Here is a 6,866-nt window from a genome sequence, read left to right on the forward strand (position 1 = left end):
GGGTGGTCTTCCTCACAAACGAAACATACCTCCACTGAGTGCAATGGGCACTCATTCTTAGGGTGCTTCCTCGTGCATCTAGGATGAAAAATGGCCAAAGCCCTCTCAACTTCCTCTTTCTTTTGCTGAATTCAGAAGGTATCAAGTTGCATGGAAATGGTTTGTCTCATATCACTCTTGAGGTCTTCCATCTGGTTAGCAAAATCATGCTTGGAGAAGGTGGTACTAGCTGAAAGATGATTCCCCCTACCTCTATTCTGGGCCGCCCTAGAATGGTTTCTAAACACGATCTTGATGTCCTCATAAGGTAGTTGGTAGATGTCTCCTCTAGCCAGCAAGTTAAGGGTGTCCAAAAGGTCTTCAGGGACTCCTCGGAGCAGGACCAACTTCAGAGATTCTAGGTCAAGTGTGCACCTGGCCCGTTTATAACTGAGTTGGAACCTTTCCTCGTAATCTTCTAAAGACTCATCGCTTTCCATGGTCATCCTAAAGATTTCTCCCTTGGTTTCCTTAGACCTACAGTAGTTGTGGTATTTGGCATTGAAAGCTTGTTGCATCTGAGCCCAAGTGGTGATACTATTTCCAGGTAACCCCATGAACCAGCGTAATGTTGCGTCCTTGAGAGCAGAGGGAAAGAGTTTCAACTTTTTTTCATCCTCAGCATAGTCATAAGTTCGACAAAGGACAGCAAAATCAAACAAGAAGGTATCAGGGTCTTCAGTAGTCAATCCATGGAAGTCAGGTAAAGCTGAGGGACTTATGTTCTTCATTTTCATGTCTCCATTGGTCTGCCGGATGGGAAAGACACCTTCCATTCTCTCGTCTTCTCTTCTATCATTTCGATTTTCAGCCATGGCTTTAGATGGAGTGTTCTCTAATTCTTCTTCTACTATAGGATCTTCGTATATCTCAAGAGGTTCACCTATAGGTTCTTCTGGCTCACTGTCACCAGAGAAGAGAGAAGGTTGACTCAGTGATGTAGTGGGGGTGTTGGGTAAGAATTTGTCGGTTTTATCTCTATTCCTACAAGGCATGAAATGGAAAGACTTTTGCTTGCTTTTGTTTTTTTTTTTTTTTTCTGCTTGTACCTGCAAAACTGAAACAGATGGAATGGCAACTAACTAGAATCTATCTTGCAGAAATGAAAATGCGAAATTGAAATGAAAGCAGGAAAGGACTAATCTACTTTGTTGAAATCAAATTGCAAGAAGGAAATACTAGACTATGCTTGCAAAATTGAAATTCTATTTTACGCTTGTAGAATTGAAAGTCTAATCTATGAAACCAGGAAATTTCTACTTTACTTTTGCAGAAATGAAATTGCAGAATGGAAATGAAATAAACTACTTAGTAGAAAGTGAGAGTAGAGAAATAGAAGAAAAGCAGCAATCACAAATACTCTGACGCTTCCCCGGCAACGGCGCCAAAAAGATGGTGGGCTCCAGTATTGTAGCAATAATGCTGCAACTCCTGGGACTCTCGTCTTTACTTTTATCAACCCGGTAGTTCGTAACAAACTTGTAAGCGACAGTGTTGTATGCACAAGTACTAGCTCTTGCTGCAGCTGTCACTTGGTCAGCTGGCACAAGTCCGCTAGGGGCTCAAGCCAACTTCTATGAGCTCTTAGAAGAAGATTTTTAGCTGATGGATGAAAACTAACTCAAAGGAAGCTAATCTACTTGTGGAAAGAAACTGAAAGCCAAAAAGAAACGCAAACCCTAGCAAACCATAATTCTACCAGCTAGTCCTACTGATGCAAAAATGAGAATGAAAACTACTGAAAGAGATTCCATTACTTCTCTGAAGGTAAAATACATGTGTCTAGACTACCTCTACTTGAAGAAAACATCTTTTCGTATTTTTGAATAAGTTATTAGAATTATCATGCATGTGCTTTTAACTGGCTTTTTGTTGTGCAGGGGTGGATCAAGGAGGAGAAATGCTTGGAAAAGGTTGGGAAGGTTTAGAGAGGGTCTAAGGAGTCCCTAACATCCTTTTAGAGAGTTTCACAAAGTTTGGCTATCAGGAAACCTCATTTGTGAGCCTCTACAGGAGGTCTGCAGGGGTTCTATAGGATGTTCAGGAATTTCTACAGGATGTTCAGAAATTTCTACAGGATGTTTGAAAAGTGGATTTTAAAGGATGAGTGAGTGAGGGAAGACGCATGAATGGATAGGGAGGTAGGATAGGGGCCTGGAGTGACCCAGGGACTGGTGGATGGAGTGGTGAGAGGGTGTAGAAGGCTGACTTGGCTTAAAGAAGGCTAAGACAATGATTGAGCAAGAAGGTAGGGTTACGTGGGCAAAACGACAGGTGTTAGATGAGGAACCTAGCTAGGAGATGGAACAACTGGCTCTGATGAAGCTTTCATGGATGATAGAGTGGTAGAGATGAAACCCTGCACAATGTACATTTAACTGAATCAACAAAGTCTTACAAATAATCAAAGCCCTAGCTAATCTAATCTAACTGTCAATAAAACGAATGAACAATAGCTTTATTCAGAGGAGAACCATGTATATCAAAGATGCAATGAACCATTTCAGATATCTGAACACATAAACAACTTTTGCGAATGAAAATGGTACACTCAGGATTGCATGGTAAAGCAAACTAGTGTTTTTGGTTGGGACAACACTGTTTCTTCAATTCCAGCCCCTGATCCAAGAAGGATGAGGTGAAATCGAGAGTGGTGTTGACCCTTTTCTTGAATCACCTTCCTGTCATTATCCTACCAACCTATTTTAAACATCTGAAGCAATTCTATTCATAAGGAGTGACCTATTTAACTAACACAACTAAATCTGCTCAACAAAGATACGTTTCAAATGCATAAAAGGAAACAACGATGAATAAGGAAAGGTAACAGTACAAAAAGGAAGCCCTAGGCTCTCAGGTTGGGCCCAACCCTGAGAGCTATGGCTCCTAAAGAAAACTCAGAGTTGATATAAAATCAGTCTGCTTCCCATTATCAAAAAATAGTCATAAGTCAAGAGTTATGCCAAAATGGCTACAAGTGAACAACGTAAGGCTAAAAGCACTGTAGTGAAAAATATGCAATGGTTTCAAAAGTACCTCACGAAGGCTTAGGCCTTATCATTTGTACAACATGAGGGCCCTAGTTGGCCTCCTAAATCTATGTGACTTGGCTGTCCAAACTGTGTGTAGACAACCCCTTCCAAAATCTGCTTGGCTGCCTTCTAGATCTAGTTTTGGTGGCCTTTGGAGCTTGGAGTTGGGGGTGAAGATCCTGAGGAAGGGCTATTTAATGCAATATACAACCCCCGTACAAATCCTCACCTCAATCTTGGTTGTCTTCTAGCCCATAATTGGTCGGTTTTGCCCCAACATGTATCAGAAAACCTGAAATGAGCACGTGTTAGCCACCTAGGAAGAGTGGCTGTCCTTATTCGTACAAATGACATAAACATACTGAAAAATAATGCATAACCTATGAAAAATGAAGTACTAAACAAGGATAATTATGCCAAATGAGCCCAACAAGTTACCAAATTTGGGGTTCATCAGTATGCTTTGCTTAACCTGAATCAAGAGTTGCCCTTCGTGGCAACTTTAGAGTTACTAGATCTAAATCGGCTAACAAACGATCCAATTTCTTATGCCTCTTCGTGGCCAACATTCCTCATAAACTTCTGTCAGATATTCCTAAATTTAATGGAAATCCAGGTGAAGACCCATCGAATCATGTGATGACCTTTCATCTATGGTGTTTGTCCAACACTCTCAATGATGATTCGATTAGGCTTCACCTTTTTCAGCAAATGTTAAGTGGTCCGGCAGCAAAATGGTACATCGAATTGCCTAGAGCTTCATTCGATAACTTCATTTCCCTTGCCATAACCTTTTTAACCCATTTTCAGTTACCAATAAGGTACAAAACAGGAATAGAGCTTCTTACCAATTTCAAGCAAACGACAACCACTCACATATCTGATCATATTCATGAGTGGCGATGTTGTCATAGAATGGTAAAAACATATGTTCCTGATCAGCTGCTAGCTGAATGGTTTATTAAGTCATTGTTACCATCTATTACAGAAGATGTGGCAAAGGGAGGGGTCATCACTGGAGAGCAAGTCATTTTTTGTGCGCAATATCTAGACTTGATCTATACTCAATCTGGCATGCTCTACGAAAAAAATCCCTGATGCTCCTAGATTGGATTTTTCCATTCCTCCTCCTAAATCAAACGAAGACTCTCATGTCGGTGATGGTGTGATAGATACAACTAGCACGAAAACTGTAAAAGCTACATCAAATAAAGCCCGCACTGCTTCTAGTCAAAATGCAAGTGAGGGACTTCTTGCCTCGGAGGTTAACGTTGTGTCGACCGACAAAGGAAAAGAACCGAAGCAACCATGAGGCAAGAAGAAAAAGAAAGGGAAAAAGAAGAAGCAGGATGAGTCGTCTCCTGAAAAATCTTATGCAAACCCTTATAGGCAAAGGAAACCCCTTGTGGGGTGTCAGATATGCGATTAGGTTCATTGGATGAGAGATTGTCCACATCAGGCTGAAGTTAAGAAACTCTTTAAGAGTTCAAAAACCTCAGTGGTATTAACTGATCCATTTCCAAACCCGGGAACCAATCTAGTTTCTAGCAACAATGCTTCCCATCCCAAGTGCTTATGTTTTCTTTTTCGAAACAACAAAATGACTCTTTGATATCAATAAGGAATAAAGATTATGGGAATCCACAGCTGTCGAACAACAAGGCTACTAATCAACCTAGTAGTTTGACAACAACTTCGACTGAAGTTGTGCCACCCATCATTCCTGAGCTAATGATAAAGCCACCAAAGGGAGTAGTACACAAATCGACATTTAATCCTTGTGCCAGAGTAGCACAAAATTATAATATAGTAGAGGACCTAGCCCAATCGCCATCCGCTATGTCGACACTTGAGGTACTACAAAATTGCCCCTCCCAAAAGTAGGCTCTATTATCGGCAATAGGTGGGATTGATCTAGCGGATTCGAATCTTGTGGCCTTTAATCGTAAAGGATATGACCCTTAGTTACTAGCTCAACTCGCTTTCCTCATTTAAGTGAAAGCCCTCAACAAAACTGTTCATCAAACGATTATTGATGAGGGGGCATATACATGTATTATGTTGATGAGTTGCTAGAAAACTTTAGGCTCACCACCCTTGTTGTGATCGTCAATGACATTAAAAGCATTTGATGGATGAACATACACTCCATATGGGATTTTAAGTAACATGCAAGTCGAAATGGGGGGCAAGACAGTAGAAATTGATGTTGAAGTTAACAATGGAAACATCGATTACAACATCCTACTGGGAAGGCCCTGGATTTATGCCATGGCTGCTGTTGTGTCGACATACTTCAAAAAGATTGCATCATCGATTACAACATCCTACTGGGAAGGCCCTGGATTTATGCCATGGCTGTTGTTGTGTCGACATACTTCAAAAAGATTACATTTCCCTTCCAAGGAGGAATTACAATCGTCAACCAACAAAAATTTCTCCCCAACAGTTCACAAGTTACGCGAAGCATTCCGATGATCCACGGAAGCTCTTAGTTGCTTCAAAATATCGGAGTAGGCCTACTAAAAGACCCTACATTGATGGGTACTTTTTCCCTACCACCTCCAAACAATCTGGCGGAAGTGGACAAAGTGGGAACCTGCAATATGGTATCTTTTATTTAGAAGATGTCCGAACATGATGTTAGCATGGATCATCACTAGGTATTGCCTCGAGGCCCAATAGAAATATTGTAGCAATCAATGTTTTCGGCATGGGAGGCAAACCCAAATCAATACTCATCGAGCGTTTGGATAGATAGGTCTAAGGAATATGGTACCTCTTCAGATCCTTGGTCACATGTACATTATACAGACGAAGGAATTGTTTAGTCAATGATGATAGAAGGGACACCATGGGAAGATTACCACCATCATTCCCATCTTCAAAATTACAAAGAAGATTATTCTAGCGACCTTAATTATCCTTCAGTTTTTTATTTCATATCAAATACTGTAAATACGGTGGATTCCGAGCAAAACCTATCCAATATTGAAGAAACTATCGCCATAAATATCTCGACCAAACCAGATGTTGTAGAGAATATTCATGTCAGCAAATCTTGTTCTTCTTCAGAACTGGAAGTATATTACGCTCTCTTTCGTGAGTTCAAAGATGTCTTTGCATGGTCATATGAAGAAATTCCAGGCATTGACTCAAGCATAGTTGAACACGAAATTAAGGTGTATCCAAATGTCAAACCAATATGACAACAGCTTCGGTAGGTGCACCTGAAGAAAGCCACTGCCATTAAGGTAGAAGTTGAAGAACTTCTCCATGCTTGTTTCATTTACCCAGTTCCTCTAACCAATTGGGTATCGAACATTGTGCCTGTGATGAAAAAGCAAGGAACAATTAGAGTGTGTGTCGATTATAGGGATGTAAATCAAGCTTGTCCAAAGGACAACTACCCTACACCCTTTATCGACTAGATAATTGATGAATATGCCGGATGTGAAATATTTTCATTTATGGATGGATTTCCTGGGTATAATAAAATAAATATCCGCCCACAGGACCAGTCAAAGACTACATTTATTTGTTCGTGGGGCACATTCGCATACCACAAGCTACCTTCTGGTTTAAATAACACAGGGGCAACCTTTCAAAGGGAAATGAATTATGCCTTCCATGACATAAAAACAATATTCAACCATACCTAGACAATCTTCCGGCTCATTCGCGAAAGCGGACAGATCATCCATGACATTTGAGAGCAATATTTCTACATTGCCGACACTACAAGATACGACTCAATCCACACAAGTGTGTTTTTTGTGTCAGTTTTGGTCGTTT

Source organism: Pinus tabuliformis, chromosome 7 (genome assembly GCF_031772625.1).
Source record: "Pinus tabuliformis cultivar Carrire ecotype Pingquan chromosome 7, CPIR1, whole genome shotgun sequence".
NCBI classification, from domain to species: Eukaryota; Viridiplantae; Streptophyta; class Pinopsida; order Pinales; family Pinaceae; genus Pinus; species Pinus tabuliformis.